This window comes from Pan troglodytes, chromosome 8 (genome assembly GCF_028858775.2).
Source record: "Pan troglodytes isolate AG18354 chromosome 8, NHGRI_mPanTro3-v2.0_pri, whole genome shotgun sequence".
Lineage (NCBI taxonomy): Eukaryota > Metazoa > Chordata > Mammalia > Primates > Hominidae > Pan > Pan troglodytes.
In genome coordinates this window covers 44349430-44368966 of record NC_072406.2, presented here as the reverse complement: position 1 = coordinate 44368966, position 19537 = coordinate 44349430, and the positions used below count along the sequence as shown (strand labels likewise).

At 32.9% G+C, this 19537-nt stretch overlaps 1 protein-coding gene across 29 annotated transcripts in view; it reads right to left on the bottom strand.

Annotated features, from left to right (window-relative positions):
• ZEB1 (zinc finger E-box binding homeobox 1) overlaps positions 1-19537 on the bottom strand; it is a 209989-nt gene that overhangs the window by 141852 nt on the left and 48600 nt on the right. For 8 of the 29 annotated variants that reach the window (XM_063781557.1, XM_016962909.4, XM_063781559.1 and 5 more), the window contains one exon: positions 14155-14310. The exons of 19 other annotated variants lie outside the window; for them this stretch is intronic. The gene's annotated coding sequence lies outside the window, so the exon portion shown is untranslated. Of the gene's footprint in view, positions 1-5078; positions 5203-14154; positions 14311-19537 lie in introns of those variants that run through there. 2 more of the 29 variants (XM_054660955.2, XM_063781562.1) reach the window with 2 other exon arrangements.

Here is a 19537-nt window from a genome sequence, read left to right as displayed (position 1 = left end):
TGAAAAAATACAGAAAAACTGTAGGTTGCCAAATGATCATAATTATAAATTCCATTTTAAAATATATATATATATATATATAGCTAAACTCATTAAAAAGCAATGGGTTAGAGCCAGCGGAAATTCTGTCCTCCCTTTGTATTTCCAAGATAATGGCATATGCTATTTCCTAACAACAGAAAAGTAGCCCTTTGAATTCTGTTAAATGCCACAGAATAATCTACTATAATTAATAAATTAATTTAGTATGAATCAACAGTAGAATCAATCTACTAGAATGTAAAACTCCATGAGGAAAGGAATTTTGGTTTTGTTTTTTGACACACTGATTATCTGCAGTACCTTAAATAGGTCCTGGTACATAGTAAGCATTTAAAAAAATTGCGATGATTAAGAAGAATATTAACTGATTAGTCAATATTCTTAAGGTGAAACTTACATAAAATTAAACAAAAACCTACAAATGTTCTGAGGAGTTTGAAAATATGTTATATAAAATAATACTAATATAGATGTTTAATTATATATTAAATAACTGTTAGGAATACAATATTTTAAGATGCCATATCCTAAAATATTAATGACAAAATACTATAAATAAATCATTATAATCCAAATTCCTTGAAAGGAATGGAATGCTTTAAGATCAGGAAATCATGCAGAGTATTTTAAAATATATTATTAAATATCAAATATCAGAAGAAGAATATTAATACAGATGAAAAGCAATATACCTTCTTAATGCTTTAGTATTAACTGTTTTCATCCATAGAGAGTAGATCGATATAAATAAAGTGATAAAATAGTTGTCTATAGCTATAATTCTGCCTAAGTAAATCATTACCATAATATTAAATTGAAATCAGAAGATGCCATTCTATATTTCCTTATGTATTTTAATATGTACATTTTGTCTGACTATAATAAACAGAACATTATTCATTTGTTTTCCTTTAACTTTTAAACTATTATTAAAAACACAGAGACTTATTTCCTTTAAATGTTTTCCAACTGTTTCCAAATTTGATAAATTAGAGAGAAAAAGAAGAAACGCTGGCCAGGTGTGGTGGCTCATGCCTGTAATTCCAGCACTTTGAGAGGCTGAGGCTGGCGAATTACAAGGTCAGGAGTTCGAGACCAGCTTGGCCAACATGGTGAAACCCCATCTCTACTAAAAATACAAAAATTAGTTGGATGTGGTGGCAAGCGCCTGTAATCCCAGTTACTTGGGGGGCTAAGGCAGGAGAACTGCTTGAACCTGGGAGGTGGAGGCTGCAGTGAGCTGAGACTGTGCCACTGCACTCCAGCCTGGGTGACAGAGCTAGACTCCGTCTCAAAAAAAAAGAAAAAAAAAAAAGAAAAGAAAAAAGAAAACAAAATGAAGAAATGCTAAAATCAACATTAGATTAATGGTACTGATAAAGGACTGAATGTGTATACTTTAAAAAAATCTAACATGTAAGGCCAGTAGAATCAGAAGAAACAACTATTTATAAAGTACTTGATTTCATTTGACCCCAAAATCTGAAAATGTAGAATTAAAACTCAAAACATACTGGACAATATGTATGGTGCATTTCATTTCAGAGTATAAAATACCATTTGCTATATGGTCAAAACCACAGTAAGAAAACAGGTAGTAAACTTGGGATGTATGTCCACCCTTCATCACTAAAATAATGCTTTAATGGACAGATTATGCTTTGATTACAGGCAATAAAAACCTTTCCACATTTCACAAATAATTCAATTTTATATCTTGTCTCAGGGAATCAGGTTTAAATGTGAAAAAGAGATTTAAAACAAAACTTTAGACTAAAGAAATAAGTGTACACAAAAACTCACTTAATTTAAAAACAATTTTCCTATTTTCAACATGCTGTAAGCCTTTGAACTAACTTTGGGGGGAAGGGGTGAAAACAGTTACAAAGTACTAAGTGCAGATAATATGACAAAAAGAGCTAAAAAGGGGTAAAGACCAACACAAAGTTGGAAATCTTACTGAAAGGAAAAGACTACTAAGCTGGTTGAATCTCCCAGGCCAACAAGGGCGAAAAGGGAAAACAAACTCCCTAGACAGAGGAACTGACTAGAAACTTACTCATGCTGTGGATAATGGATCCCTTGCCTCATTTCCACCTGCAGAAGATGAAGTCTAAGTTTACCATATTCAGAGATTTAGGGCTGAATTTTTTATTTCACCTGCAAATACAGATTACTAAGCCATACTAACATCTCATTTTAAGTTCCCTACAAAACTTCCCTGAGCAATCTACTTTCCTTCTTTAATGCTGGCCAATGTTTCTCATGCAATCTGTAGTGAAAGACTGTTTTCTCCCTTTTGGGGACCCAGGTTCATGGACTACCGTCATGACTATACTCAGCTCACTCTGCATAAAACTCTCCAGGCAACTGCGTTAAAACTACTGGCCTGAACTTCAACCGGGGAGACAGGTGATGTGCCTGAATGACACAAATATCACATGACTGTAAGAGTTTCTAAACCAATACAGAAATTGAGAGTAAGCATTTAGTCATGGATTGATTAACAAACCAGCACCAGTTCATAGCCCATTCTTCAAGGAGCACTGGTGTAGGTCATGCGCAGTGGCTCAAGCCTGTAATCCTAGCACTTCGGGAGGCCAAGGCAAGTGAATTATTTGAGCTCAGGAACTCCAGACCAGCCTGGGAAACATGGAGAAACCCCGTCTCTACTAAAAGTACAAAAATTAGTCAGGAGTGGTGGAACATGCCTGTAATTCCAGCTACTTGGGTAGCTGAGGCAGGACAATCACTTGAATACAGGAGGTGGTGAGGCTGCAGTGAGCTGAAATCACACTACTGCACTCCAGTCTGGGCAACAGAGTGAGACTCTATCTCAAAAAAAAAAAAAAAAAAAAAAAAAAAAAAAAAAAAAAAAAAAAAAAAAAAAAAAAAAAAAAAAAAAAAAAGCACTAACCTAAGTTACAGGAGTAGGATCTTATGTTACTCTTCCTTTATACTTTTTACTGAATCCAATTTCCAGTTTTAATTCTCATGTGCCCTTAGAAACTACTGACAAATAAACTATCAGTGACTGATTCCAGTATATTCCTTTTACCAGTTCTTTCTACAACACTGTACAATAGAACTTTTGGCAATGGCAAAAATGTTCTATAGCTTCATTGTTCGAAAAGGCAAACATTAGCCATATATGACTACTGCTCATTTGGAATGTGGCTAGTGTGATTAAGGTACTGAATTTTTAATTTTACTTAAACAGATGTAAGTTTAAATTGCACATTAGGCTGGTGGCTACCATACTGAACAGTACCAGTACAATGCTGAAGTGTTACATTATTGTCATGTAACCTTTTAAAAATTTAGCATTTAAAAAAAATTACCTATTTCCTTCAATCCTAACACAAATATTTTAATTATGACTATCACTTTCCATACGTACATTTAGTTATGTACATACTTGTAATCATGGCATATAAATTTACTATTTTATTTTCACTTATACCAAACATTTCTCTTTATTTCTGGAACTACACTATCTAAAATTGTGGCCACTAGCCCCATTTATCTATTTAAATTTAAATAATTAACATTAAATTAAAAATTCAGTTTCTCAGTTGCCCTAGCCACATTTTAAGGGCTCAGCAGCCACATGTGCCAAATGGCTACATATTGGATAGTGCAATCACAGAATATTTCTATCACCACAAAGCTCTCCTGAACAGTGTTGTTCTATAGTCTCCAAAAATAATCATTTAAATGTAATATTTTATGTTGCTGTTCTATAATTAGTTTTTAAGCTGGGCATTATATATATATATATATATATATAAAATAATTAGCATAGTGTTTCCTAATATGTTATTATGAAATTTCTAAACATTATTGTGACTCTCAGCATGTATTACTGCGTTATTTCCCAAAAGGGTCTGTTAGCACTGCTTACTTGCAAATATTAGATTTCTCTTTTTAAAAATTTATGTCCTTTAATACAATGAAAAAAACCTCATATTTCTTTATTATTCATGTGTCTTTACTTTCATATTCTTAATCTGTCATATTCATTTCTCACTTATGTATTATAATCTTGATATCTAAACTTGCATATTTACAACAATATATAACTTATACCTATTATCACTTTCCTTATAATTTTTAATGTAGTTTCTACAATTTTCTATTATCCTTTTAATCATAATATTTTGGTCCAACAAAAATTTTTAATATTCAAGTATCTTCTGGGTGAGTTCTACTAATTCTTCAAATATGAGATGTAAAGGTATTCTCTCTGCTACCTTTTCTTTTTTATTCCTATGGTTGTGTAATATATAGATGATTTTTGTCTAATTAGTTTTAAGACTTATCACTGAATAGTACTATCCAACACCACTGAACAAATATCCTTTAAGTGCCCTTCTCTTAGGAAAGATTATTTTGTCATACATTTAGTTACTGTATATGATAACAGATGGGACAAATTTTGTATTCCTCATAGTGCTCCAGTAATCTATGTTTTACAAAATGAAAACAAGCTTATTTGTTCAGTATTCCTCTTAAGAAAACAACTGTATTAATTCAGGAAAGTATGAGTAGAAGAAAAGAATGAACATAGATAGCATGTTCCACTCAAAAATTAAGAAAATCATTTGCTGGTCTATCACCTATTCAGGATTTCTTAACTCACAAAATGTTAAATGTTTGAAACTAGTAAAGGGGCTGGTTTCACATATGTATTGACACTGGCAGAAACCAAGGTGGCATGCAAGCAGAGGCAGAGAAACTAAGGTCTGAGTCAGCCACAGGGATCTGTGTAAGTCACGGGATCCAGGCCATGTCTCTTGACTCTCACCGGCCATGAAGTCGGGCTTCAAGGGAAATTTACTTTTTTTTTTTTTTTTTTTGAGACAGTCTCACTGTCGCCCAGTCTGGAGTGCAGTGGCACAATCTCATCTCACTGCAACCCCTGCCACCTGGGGTCAAGTGACTCTTCTGCCTTAGCCTCCCGAGTAGCTGAGACTACAGGCGTGCACCACCACACCCAGCTAATTTCTCTATTTTTAGTAGAGATGGGGTTTTACCATGTTGGCCAGGCTCGTCTTGAACTCCTGATCTCAAGTGATCTGACCTCCTTGGCCTCCCAAAGTGCTGGGATTACAAGCGTGAGCCACTGGGCCTGGCCAGAAAATGTATACTTAAATCTTCAACAGAGAAGTCTCTTCTGGTATCTGGGTAACACACCTATTCTTACATCATCATCACTGTTTTAGACACTCTTGCTTTAAAACCTTTTGATATTTAGTAGGACGAGACTTCTCATTACAGAATCACTATAAAATAAATCACTAGAAATTTTGGAAGTTAGAGGTTAAACCCAAAAATCTTACTTTTAGTCAAATAATTTGCCAATATTCTTGATTTAGAAACAGTTTCTCTGCTTTTATTTGAATCTTAAAATTGTTTCAAATACACTGGATGTTAATTTATTTTCCAAAGATCTAATATCTCTCTCAAATGTATTGCTAGATATTACATCTTGTTTGTTGCAATTCTGAATGGGATATTTTCCCAGAATGATTTTCACATGGTATAAAGATACAGTATATCTGGTACTTTATTAAATTATTATTTAATAAATGATTTTAGAGCTGATTGCTGTAGATTTTTCTAGATAATTAATCATGTCATCTACAAATGAAATATTTTAGTTTTATTTCTTCTTCAGGTTTTGTTCATTACCAGTATTAAATAAAAATGGGGTTAGTGATGACGGGTGGACAAATTTGTAACAAAAATGGTGATGGTTTCATTCCTGAATTTAAGTTTATCACCATTTATTCTACAGCTTTGGTTAGATGATACTGTTCAGCTTGTTGATTTAATGAAGTATCATGTTCTTTGAGGCTCAACTCATCACTCACAGTTATTTCATCACAAAATAATGTATTTGACCAAATAAAACTGGGAAAAGGTCTCCAACTCCTATAGGACCAACACTGTATATATGCTGACTACATAAAATTATCCTGATACTGACAATGTTCATTAAAATAAGAAATATCTTTATTCTGTGAAAGTCCTCAGAGTCACATGTAAAATAGGTACTCAAGGTGCTATGTGGTCCTTGCAGTATCTCAAGTTACCTTTGGAATGTTACACTAGGTATTAACAGATGATATTTAAGACACCAGGCTTCTTTCCAGTATACATTGTTTCAGATAAATCAAAAAGGTGTAATTTATGAAGGAAACTTCTTCTTATAGAAGAATTTCCACTAATAAATGTGTAAGGGGTGGCAGATTTAAAAATTCATTCTCTTGCAAACCCTAATGACAGAATTGATTTGGAGAACAGTCAGCAACTTTTCCCACGGGAGGAAAGATTGGTAGAAAACTCTCAATAGAGAGATTGGGCTGGCACCACTGCCCAATTTTAGCATTGATAAGAGTATGACAAGCAGACATTATATGCTCCTTGATGTGATGCAGTATGAAGAAACAGTTCCATGTGCAAAGTATTCCTGCATGCCTTCCATCCTCAACACCAAAACCAAAGCTGAACCTGAAACTAATTAAGTCTTTCAAGCCAACTTTTAGTTCGCAGGAAATTCAGAGGTTACAGGAACAAGTTAGAAGGCAACAGAGAAATCCAGAATGGAGGATATTCTACAGGATAGTTTACCCAGTTTTTTCATTAACACATTAAAGGGAAAAGGGGAGGGAAGGAGGAAGGAGGGGGTTTGGGGGTGAGTGAGGTAAACAAGTGGTGGGAAAGAAAAGACCTTTTAATTATACAGCAGTCCAAACAACCAAATGCTATACAGATCTTGGTTGGATTCTGAAAGAACAATCTAAACGTAAAAAGGACATTTTTCAGTTAAAAGCAGAGAAACTGAATACAGAGAGAATATGAGGTGGTTAGTAGTTATTGTTAATTTTGTTGGATGTAATAAAGGTATTGTGGTTATATAAGAAAAATTCCTTCTTTTAAAGAAATGCATATGAAAGAATGCAGGAGTGAAAAGACTTGAAGTCTGGGATCTACTTTAAAAATAGTTGAGGAAAAAGATGAGAGTAGATGAAGCAAATGTGGCAAAATTTTGCTGATTGTTAAATCTAGGCCATGGGGTTTATTACACTAGTCTCTCTTAAGTGTATGCCTGAAATTTTTTACACTAAGGTTTTTTTTTTTTTAATTCAAGCCTTTGGAACATCATCTATTAAGCCAGATATATTCTAGTACAAGTAAATATGGAATTACCTACTCTACTATATAACGAACATTCACGAGCAGTACAAAACAAGGATGCAAAAGATACGACAGACTGCCCTGTGTGTGACTGGCACAGATTGACCCACGCTTTAAAAGATTTATTTTAAAATTAAATTTGACTTGCACATACTGTTACTGTGTGTGTGTAGAAAGAATATATGTGTATATATATGTATATATATACACACACAGAGAGAGAGACAGACAGAGACAGAAAAAGAGGAGAATTTGTTAAGTTTCAGTCCAACAATACCTTAGGAAAGAGAATATCAGAAAATGAAATAATTTGTACCCTCAAAACAAACAAACAAAAGAGATGACAGTGTATGGGGTATACTGAACCAGAACAAAGTAGGTTATTTTATGTTGTTACCTTCCTACCTCCATTTCTCAACAAAAGCATGCTGCCTTCTGATTTTATTAGAGCATATTACTTGGGTCTGCATTCTCACAAATTATCTCATGATTCAAATGAGTCCTTCTGTAACTGACTGATACTCCCTTCTCTAAAAGAGACCAACTGGTCTCAGCTACATAATAGGAGTATAAACTGTTACAGCCTCACTGTGGCAAACATAAAATAATGGGGTATTTTATACTTAGTAGGTACTCAGGTATTTAAGTGAATGATAGGTATATATATCAACAGAAATATTTGAAAGATTTATACGCTCCTCTTAAAAATGTACATGCATTTCTACTGGGTAAAGTACATGGCAGAAATACATTTGAACTAGAAAGACTTTCTTATATCCCTTGTGTATCTACCACCTGCACATCCACCACTGTTCTAGTGGTTATCATGTATCCCCTCTTATACAAAGTATGTTACAGCGTAAGATGGGATTGTCTATTTGTCACCTTATTTTCACAACAATTAGGTTATTTTTTGCTGGTCCTTGACTTTACTTTTACCGTGTTAATGATTACTTAATGATATATAAGATTTTTTCCCCAATACACTGCAGTAAGCAAATCCTCCCAAGAAAAAAAAAGTTTTTATTTACGCTAATTGAATTTTCTTATAAACTTCAGTCTTCTTTCATATCATTGCATGTTAATATTTAATATTATATATTTAATATTATATAATTGTATCTTTTCCCTAAAAATGTTTGCATTCAAAACCCTTGAAAATATTTTAACATTTAAAATACAGTAATTCAAAATATAGGTAGTCTTAAATCTTCTACTAAGCCTATAAAGGGCATCTATTTTAACTCTCATTTTTTATCTGAAAAATTATTCTAATTACGACTATGTTAGCATCTAGTAGTTCAATAAGCACAGCAACTAACTTCTGATGAGTATGTATGTATGAGTATATACATATACATTTTTTACTCAATGTTCACTTGATGCTAAACCTATCAGAGCATAGACCTCCACGACACTAATAAACAACTGGATAATATAGTGGTGCTTCAGTGAGCAGATCACAAATACTCCCCCGCCTTTTTAGGAGTAGTGATTCAGTGAGAACATTTGATAAAGCAGATGTGTGTATACATACATCCAATATATATGTATTATCCATATATTATATAATGTATATATTATATATGGATATTTATATTATCTGTCTATGCATAATATATACATACTATATATATGTATATGTATTGTGCTTGTTTTAGTTCCTTTCCCTTAAAATGCTAGTCTGCTGTTTAATGAATTGGTAAATTATTCTGAGAACTCATGACACTGTCTGAAGAACTAGAAATGCCCTCTAGTGTTGCCAACAGCAGAGTTTGTAATGACTGCTGTCATTATTTAAAATTCATTTATAAAAAGTTAATTCAAAGGTAAACAAATTATTTAGTACATGTTGAAACTTTATTTAAAAAAGGAATTTTAATCAACAAGAAAATGTCTGAAAATGAGGCACACTAAAGGAATTTCATGTTTCCCTTGTGAAGTTAAAAAACATTACACTTGACATTAATGAAAAGATCGCAAAGTGATGCAGAAACACTAGATAATTTATGTGGGAATATCTGAGAAGCCTTGAAATAGTACATGTAAAACTCAATTTGAAGGGCATTATACAAAATAATTTTTAGAACAGAATTCTTTTACTCAGTAAATTTGGAAATTAAAACAACCTTAATGAATTCCTCTCATTTCAATTTGGGAAAGAAATATTGGATGGCCATGTGTGTATACACACGATATATATAATAAGGGTACTGAGATGCTAAGATGGCCTCATAATTGTAACAGGTTCATATATCTAAGATACCTCTGTTTATTAGTGGCAGAGCAGGACCTAGTGGCAGAGCAGTCTCACATTTTGTGCTTTAAGTATTCTTTACATGGCTCTTGTCTCCCTAGAGCCTAAGTAGAAGGATAGCATAATTCTTTTAGGCTACCATGATACTATATTAATAGCTAGTGGTTTTCAATAGACAACTGTTGACTGGTTACATTAGAACTAATTGTGGTCATGGGAAACCATACTTGTAGTACTGAAATAATTTTCTCTCATTCAGCATCTTACAATGAAAAAAAAAATTCTGTATTGCAAAAAAAAAAAAAAAAAGACACTAGGTTATAAAGTATCTCTAGATGGCATCTCTAGAAAGCCTTTGAGTGACTGCTGAAATTCAGCTAAAGAGGCCCCAAAGCTTAGATGAGAATTTCACGGACTTTTTTTTTGTTTAGCAGTAATAATAAAAGCTCTTTACATACCACTCTGAAATATATATTGTATGTATTTTAAGCATCATCTGCAATTATTTCCGTTGGCACAACTTTATGAATGAAGCAGGATATTTTTAAGATGAGGAAATTATTATTGTAATTATTAACTAAAACAACATATGGAGCCCTTTCTATGCACTTTCCATATGCTAGATACTCTTCTAGCATTTTCATATATCAAATAATATATTTTTCCACAAGATATATACTCTTATTATCCCCATTTTACAGGTAAGGAAACTGAAGCACAGTAGAGTTATGCAGGTTTCCTAAGATTGCAAAGCTGGTAAGTGTCAGAGTTAATACTCACACCCAACCAGTATGACTCTGGAGCCCAACTTCTTAACTATTACAACTTGGTAGTTTTAAATGTAAAACTGCTTCATATAATTGTCTTAAATGACGTTTATAATGTATATAATATGCACGTGTTTATTCTGCTCATATTCACGTTTCTTGGTATCTCAGAAACCTGCAGATCTTTCCACAGCAGTTTCTCATTTTAAATAAGTTATACAAATAAGAACTTTTTCAGTCTCTACTAACTGCAAAGAACGTCAGTCTAATTTTTACATCAAAATCAACAACCTCATTTCATGAGGAATATGAGCGGATTAAAATTAATATACTACAGATCAATTGCAAGGTATACTTAAGGACTGCTTTGTTTTTATAATATCATAAGCCACTATACTTTATTGTAATTACTTGCTTAATGTCTACATTCCCTGCAAGACCTATGGGATCACATCGGTCTTATGCAATGACTGACATACAGCAGGTTGTTGGTAAGAATATACTGAATGAATAAATGTGATTTGCTATTCTATCTGTTAAATTTATTTAATAATGATCTCACTATAAATAGTAGCTCAGTATTTTAGTAATAACTATTGCACATAAAGTTTTACATATTTATAATTGTCAATATGATGATTTTACGAGATGTGACATAAATTTCCTTCAAATAATCCTCGTGACTTATATCAGCAGGAACTCCTTCTTTTTAACTTCTTCATAACTTCTGCTAAATTCTTAAGAATGGATGTAGAAAGGCACCCCATTTTATTTCTACATTTAAAAGGTTCTTTCTCATATTGAACTAAAAACATTATTTTCCTTTCCATATCTATAAACAATAACTTTTATTTAAATTTTTCTCATTCGAACTTCCAATTCATTTCTTCTAACACCACTGTAATTCGCAACTCATTTCTTCTGACAGTAGAAACTGCCAAATTCAAAACAAAAGCCATTACACTCCAACATACACAGCCAATCAGACACTGATTATTTCCTATATTGAGAAGTTATATAATTAAAAACTGATGACTATTGGTAGAATTTTGTTTTAGAAAGAAGTCAATTCAAATTCATTTCGATAAAAGAAATGCTATGTATCATCCTCCATCTGCAATATTTACATAATTATGTGTCTTAAATATCTTTTTGTGGCTAAATACCAAATTCTCCACTGGGCATCATGAACCCATCAAAGCCAACTAAACAGAACCAAAAAGAGCTGTCAAAGAAAAATGAATATCATGTACATTCCAAAGCACGTTACCCAGGAAGGAATATATTTCTTCAAGACACTCTTTCTGGAAGGTATGGGAAGGACATCTTTCTCCTAGCACTGACAAGGGGGACTGCCTGGATCTCTAAGTTGAGATCTTCAAATCAGAATACTTGAACTCAGGTTGGTGACTTTGAGTATATCCAGAAAAAAACTAAATTTAGAAGTCACTGCAGAGATGAAGCATAAACATTCAGACATCCAAATGCTCTTTGGATTTTATTTTCCAAAACGTAATCAACATGTATGCTTCTCTGTGTGTGTGTGTGTGTATGAAAAACATAAATGTCACATTCCCTTCTTTAAAAAGATAAAAAGATATAAAGTTGACTTGATTAAGGAAAATCATACTACCTTTAAAAATGTCTGCATGTAACAATTTTAAATTCAGTTGAATTTAATTGAATCTGGCCATGTTCTTAGCTGTTTTCTAGAGCTTAATAACAAACATATCAGGAAGAGCTCTTGTGACAAGCACCCAGCACAGCATCTGTCATTCCAATGTTTACAGTGAACTAAGTACTTGAGATGGCAACATTCATACTTTAGTCCCTCTGTCTAGTAATTCATACTTGTATAGTCTGTCTACTATGTGTCACCCATTTAGGTAGGTGCTGAGAATAAAATGGTGGGGTTGAAAACAGATATTCCCTGTTATTGAACTTCCAGTGCCAATGGTAATTACAGTGTAGATATAATTACACACTGCAACTGGAACCAATACTATAAAATGGCATAAGTTCCTATAAGGGTAGGAACAATAAAGTTAGTTTATAAATAAAGCACAGAACCTACACATTTATTTATTAGATTGAATTGATAACTTGCTTTTGAACTTTTAAAGTTAATTCTATTAATATCTGCTAAGCTAGGCATCAGGAAGACTAAATTCTAACCATAGAGAAATACATTTTTTATGCTGCTATTCTATTTTCTTAGATTTCTTAAGAATTTACAACAAAACCCTGTCAAAGCAGCATTCTTACGTGAGAATTTCACTTACGGGAGAGTTCTTACAGGATTTCAAGAAGGAAAGCCCTGAAGAGGGACACTGATATTAATAGAATTAACTTTAAAAGTTCAAAAGCAAGTTATCAATTCAATCTAATAAATAAATGTGTATGTTCTGTGCTTTATTTATAAACTAACTTTATTGTTCCTACCCTTATAGGAACTTATGCCATTTTATAGTATTGGTTCCAGTTGCAGTGTGTAATTATATCTACACTGTAATTACCATTGGCACTGGAAGTTCAATAACAGGGAATATCTGTTTTTAACCCCACCATTTTATTCTCAGCACCTACCTAAATGGGTGACACATAGTAGACAGACTATACAAGTATGAATTACTAGACAGAGGGACTAAAGTGTGAATGTTGCCATCTCAAGTACTTAGTTCACTGTAAACATTGGAATGATTACATAATGACAGATGCTGTGCTGGGTGCTTGTCACAAGAGCTCTTCCTGATATGTTTGTTATTAAGCTCTAGAAAACAGCTAAGAACATGGCCAGATTCAATTAACATAATTTTGACATCTCTAATTGGGCATGAAAAATTACTTAAATTATGTGAATCACAAAAATCACATATTTGACAATAGAATGGTTAAAAGAATTATAATCTATTATTAATATGCTAATCTTCATCAGCCATTACCTTGTTATCGCAAAACTACTATGTCCGTGGACATGCTGGAATAATCTCAGATAAACATCAATCTTAAAGATTTCAAACTTGCTAAGATCCTACCTCCACTCTTGTCCAAAGCTAACATGACTAATCATGGATCTGATTGGACACAGATGCCCAAAAAAAGGGATATGCAGGAATCAAATATATTCAGGAGAAAAATATAAATTTAAGGTCATCTGAAGTATATGAAAATGTAACCAAATTTAGAAATTATTTTCTCAGTGGGAGTATGTGTAAGGCAGGAGAGAGATGTCTGATTTTATCACCAAAATTTGATTCTGCGCCATATTATGAACAGCTACTTCACTTTGTTTTGGGTATACAGTATAAACGTCTTATCTTACAAATTTAATAGTTTCCGCCAAAGTATAGTAGCAATTATACATTTTTAAAGAACTAATGTTAAACTAAATGGATTTTGTCATATGATATTATACTTTTTTCTTTCCTATTTTATAATGAAAGTAAAAAACAAAACAGCATTCAACAGACTACCACAAAATGTATGTCTATTTTAAGAAGCACTTATGAAACTGAACAGAAAAACTCAGTTAGTACAAATTTTTTAGAAGTTAAACTTCAGTCAAGCAATTTTATAATATACTATTTTAAATAACTACAATAAAACTACAAAAATTGAATTTTTAAACCAGACATGAACTATATAATTGATTTTCCATACTTTTATACTATTTATCAACATTAAGTATGTAAAATCTCTTATCTATAAAACCATTCTTTGCATATATTTTATTAAAATATAAGTGACAGACATATAAAATTCAAACATTTGTCATTATGTCCTAGATTTTAAAAGTTCTAAAATTTTAATTCAAATATAATACATTGGTAGGCTTTACACACACACACACACACACACACACACAATTTAAATGAAAACTCTTACCATTGACTTCCTTTTGATAGTCACTCCATTAGTCTTTCTTGATAGTGCTTTCCTATGTCAAGCAGACAGTAGCCAAATCACAAAATGACATTTGGATGATCATGTCTTCAGATGGGAGTTTTCGGCCAATTGCCAGTTGAGAATTTAAACTGAAAACTAAATTACCCAAACTTTATTAAGTTGTTCCCACACCCACCAACTGATAAGAGCAATAACTCTAAACTGAAAAATAACGTGAATATGATTTGCCTCCTGTTCAAGCAGTCCTAATATTATATTTGAGAAGACATGCTATAATAAAAGAATCCCATAAAATTCTAGTATCTTCTGAAAACGCTTTTAAGAAAATTTCAATCCCTCACCAAAAAGTTACCCCAATTATCCTATAACCCAAATTAATACAAGATAAAGATGGTATTAGATGATATAATAAATTATTGAGTCACAAACTTAGGTTCTGTCAAGCACTGCCTTCACCTAAAAGCTAACTGTAATGTCTGGAAACACTCTGACAGTATCATCTATATTTATATTTATTAAATCATCAACTACTTGTAATAGTACATACCACAAGAAGTTAGAGGTTACACTTTAGCGTAATCCTGCCTGATCATGATACTTTTTGTACTGGGAAGACAAAATTTATCGTTACCAACTTCTAATTATAATATAAAAATGACTCAGCTCCTTTTCTGTACCAATTTAGGCTCTTTTTCTCTTGATTCTTACGGCTACTCTTCATAGGGCCTGTCATTTATATACGATTTTTGACCATAGGCTTTATGATTATTGGGTTGTACAGTCTGTTTTGATCCTTCTCAAGTATTAGACACATTAAATTATTCCCAAATGTTAAGATATATCTCAGTGTCCTAATATACTTTGTGCTCAGCTATAAGTTGGCCCATTTCAATAGTTATTGACAATTTAAGTCTTTAGCAAAAATACAATCAAATAAAGCTAAACTGAAAACATGAAGGAAAGAAAAACACGTCCTTATTTTCCTTAAAAAATGTTTCTGAATTTCAACTATAAAAGGTGCAAAATTAAGTGTACATAACTAGATAGCTATGTAAGTCTCAGATGAGTTATAAACATTACACACACCTCAAATTCTCATATATTCTATGTGTAATCCTTCTCTCTCTCTCTCTCACATACATGTGCATGTGTACACATGCATGCATATCTATCCAGCCTATTTCTGATGTTTACCTATCAATAAGCTGATACCAAGGCATTATATAAGAGAATATAAAGTGAATAATCCACTTATGATTAAGAGAAACTGACTTCAGAAACAAAGCCTAGAGCTTAATAAAACTGCTATGTCTTTGAGTTAATAACACTGACCCTCAGTTAGATATACTAGAAATAGCATTATTGTATTCATTCCAATAATTTAAATCCAAAATTCTCAATAGCAATAACACTTATAAACTATTCAGAGACTAACAAAGTTCTTTCCTTGGTGCTATGAGATATAAAGGAAAGGAGCTTATAACCTAAAATATGATGGGGGAGAGTGAGTGGTACATAGAGACACAGAAATGGATAGATTTCCAAGAGAGAAACAAGCACATTGGGGCAGTTTAATAGTTTGAATAGATTTATCACATGTGGGACTGATCTGAGAAGACTTTATATCAAGAAGCATTTTTTAAAGCAGAAAATACATAACGACTTTTTTCTTATTTAGCCTAATGAAACCCACAAAGCAAACTGTGATTAATACGGAATATAGCTATGGAAGTATTCATGTCCTCACTCTGGGAGAAGACCAAAGATAAATTCCTTAGTCAAATGAAATTACAGAACACAGAGATATCTCCTCCAACAAACCCCACCAAAAAATAAGGCTTTCTGTATTTCAGAAACAATTCTAAATTGCTCATTTCAACTCTTCCCAATGATTCCAATCATAATGGCTGTGATGTAATTATAAATCAGGAGACATAATGAAAAGTCACTATCAGATTACAAAATCATGAATTAAAAACCACAGAATGATCCTCTTGGTGTGAATAACATTACTGATAACACATCTACACAAGAAAGCTGGTTTCATGTTCCAGCAGATGATGATCATGAAGTGACTTGTGTTTTTATATAATCTTAAATATATTCTACTCATCCATTATAAGAGTCTTACAATTTGGCCAGGCATGGAGGCTCACGCCTGTAATCCCAGCAGTTTGTGAGGTCAAGGTGGGGAAGACTGCTTGAAACCAGGAGTTCAGACCAGCCTTGGCAACAAAGCAAGACCCAGTCTCCACAAAAATTTTTTTAAAAACAGTCTTAGAATTTAACACCACACACAATTTTACAAATAAAGAAACAGGTCCAGTCATATGACATTATTTACCCAAAGTCACACAACTAGCTGGCATAAAAATCAAGACCTCTTAAGAACCACAGATGCTCCTTTTACTATAATCAAAGAAAGAAATAGTTACACCTTAGAAAGAGATACAATTTTATTAGGAAAATTTCAACTTTTTAACCTACATACTCAATTTCAGACATTCACCTCATTAGCTCCGGAAATTGCAAAAAGTCAATTCATAAAGTTAGGGAAAGAAAGTTGTATGATTAACTTAAATTTTACACTTCTCTTTTTATACTATTAGCTTTAAGACATACATTCAACCTTATTTCCAACTCTTCAGACTAAGAATATGAGTTTTAAAAATACGTAAAATTTTTATCAAAACTCTCTCTAAAAATGGTAATTCCCTAGAATGTTTCATGGCATCACATCTATTTTTCGATCTCCTGACCTCGTGATCCACCTGACTTGGCCTCCCAAAGTGCTGGGATTACAGGCGTGAACCACTGCGCCCGGCCATCACATCTATTTTTCTTTCACATCCTGGCACCCTTTTTCATTGGATTGGGTAACAAAGTAAGCCTGCCATATGGATAGCAGTAGAAACAGTCTTATCTTGACTGCTTCAGGTGACATAACTCATCCCAATTCTATATAAATGAGCAGCCAGAGAAGTTCAGGAAATTTGTAAACAGGAAATATAAAAAGAAATATCTGCAAATCATATATTTAATAAGGGGTTAATATCTAAAATATTTAAGTAACTCCAACATCTCAATAACAAAACAACAAATAACCCAATTTTTAAAAATGGGCAAAGAACCTAAACAGGCATTTCTCAGAAGACACACAAATGGCCAACTAGTACAAGAAAAAATGCTCGGCATCACTAATTACTAGAGAATTACAAATTAAAACCACAATGCGTTATTACTTTACACCTGTTAGAGTAGCTTTTATCAAAAAGATGAAAGGTAAATGTTGGACAGTGTGTGGAGAAATGATAACTCTTATACAGTACCTTGTTGGTGGGAATGCAAATTAGTTCAGCCATTATGGTAAATAGTATGGAAGTTTCCCCCCAAAAAACTAAAAATAGAACTACTGTATGATCCAGTGATCCCACTTCTGGTTATATAGCCAAAGGAACTGGAGTCAGTATGTCAAAGGGATATCTGCACTCCTATGTTTATTGTTGCATTATTTACAATAGCCAGGATACAGAAACACTTAAGTGTCTATCAATGGATGAATCAAGGAAATGTGGTATATACAGACAATGGAATACTATTCAGCATTTAAAGAGGGGAAAATTCTGTCATTTGCAACAACATGGATGAATCTGGAGGATATTATGCTAAGTGAAATAAGTCAGGCAGAGAAAAACAAATACCATATGATCTCACTTGCATGTGGAATCTAATAAGATTAAATTCATAGAAGTAGAGAATAGAACAATGGTTACCAGAGGCTAGGGTAGGAGGGTGGTGGGGGGAGCTGATCAAGGGATATGAAGTTTCAGGTAGAGAGGAAGAATAAGTTTGAGATCTATTCCATAGCAAGTTGACAAGAGTCAATAATAATGTTTTAAGTATTTCAAAATAATAAAAGCAAATTTCAAATGTCTCAATATGAAATATTATAGGTGAGGTGACAGATATGTTAATTAGCATAAGCACATCACACTGTATACATATATCAAAACATCACATTGTACCCCATAAATGTATGCAATTATGATTGGTCAATGAAAAATATTAATTCTACAAGAAAAATAAACAGGAGATTAAAAAAAGAAATAGTCGAAACACTTTAGATTTAGTTGTAAAGATATGTCCTCCACTAACTCAATTTAGATTCCACTGTCTATTCAAAGTCATAACTTACAAGATGTTTCTAGCAAAGCACAACATGCTTGTTAGTTCAACTGGTTTCAAAAGTCAGAGCACTTATTAGGCAACACCTAAAATCATTCATCAAAATTATTTTGGACAGGCAGTGATGGTAAACAAATTACTTCCACCATACCACCACCACAGCCACCACTTTCACTCCCTACTCCACTTCCCATAGTCTATGAACTAAAAGGGAACAAAATATTCTTATCATTTATTATTAAAAAGATAAAATATTTTAGCATATAAAACCAAATTTATCTTATGCTACTAAAACAGAAAATAAATGCTTAACGAGTTTTACTTGAATTACATTAAATCACAAAGTAACATCTCAATACACACACACACAATATTCAGGAAAAAAATTAAAAAAACAACAAAACAACAAAAAATAATACAAATAAAAATCAATATAACAGCTATTTACATAGCATTTGTATTGTATTAGGTATTATAAGTAAGCTAGAGATGATTTAACGTATACAAGAGGATGGGTGGGTGCAGTGGCTTATGCCTGTAATCCCAACACTTTGAGAGGTCAAGGTGGGAGGATCGCTTGAGCCCAGGAGTTTAAGACCAGCCTGGGCAACACAATGAAACTCTATCTCTACAAAAAAGTTCAAAAGTTAGCTGGGCATGGTGGTGCGTGCCGCGTGCCTGTGGTCCCAGCTACTCGGGAGGCTGAAGTGGGGGGATCGATTAAGCCCAGGAGGTCGAGGCTGCAGTAAGCCATGATTGTACCAGTGCACTCAAGCCTGTGCGACAGAGCAAGACCATGTCTCAATAAATAAATAAATAAATAAATAAAGTACATGAGAGGATATGCATAGCTTACATGCAAATACTGTGGGACAGTATTTGGATTTTGGTATCTGAGGGTGCCCTGGCACCAACCACTTGAGGATACTGAAGAATGACTATACATATAGACACACATCCATATAGAGTAAATATATATGCATCTACGTGTGTATGTCTATGTGTGTGTATATATATATAGTATATAATAAAGCACTCTTCCTAAAATCATCTATTTTAGAAAGTGTAATTATTTAAAAATTTTCCTCAATGTTCTAAGTTTTTGGGTGCATGCCTACTTTTTCACCAAGAATTGTGACAGGCTTCCTAAAAGCAAGAGCAAGTATCTATATTTAGG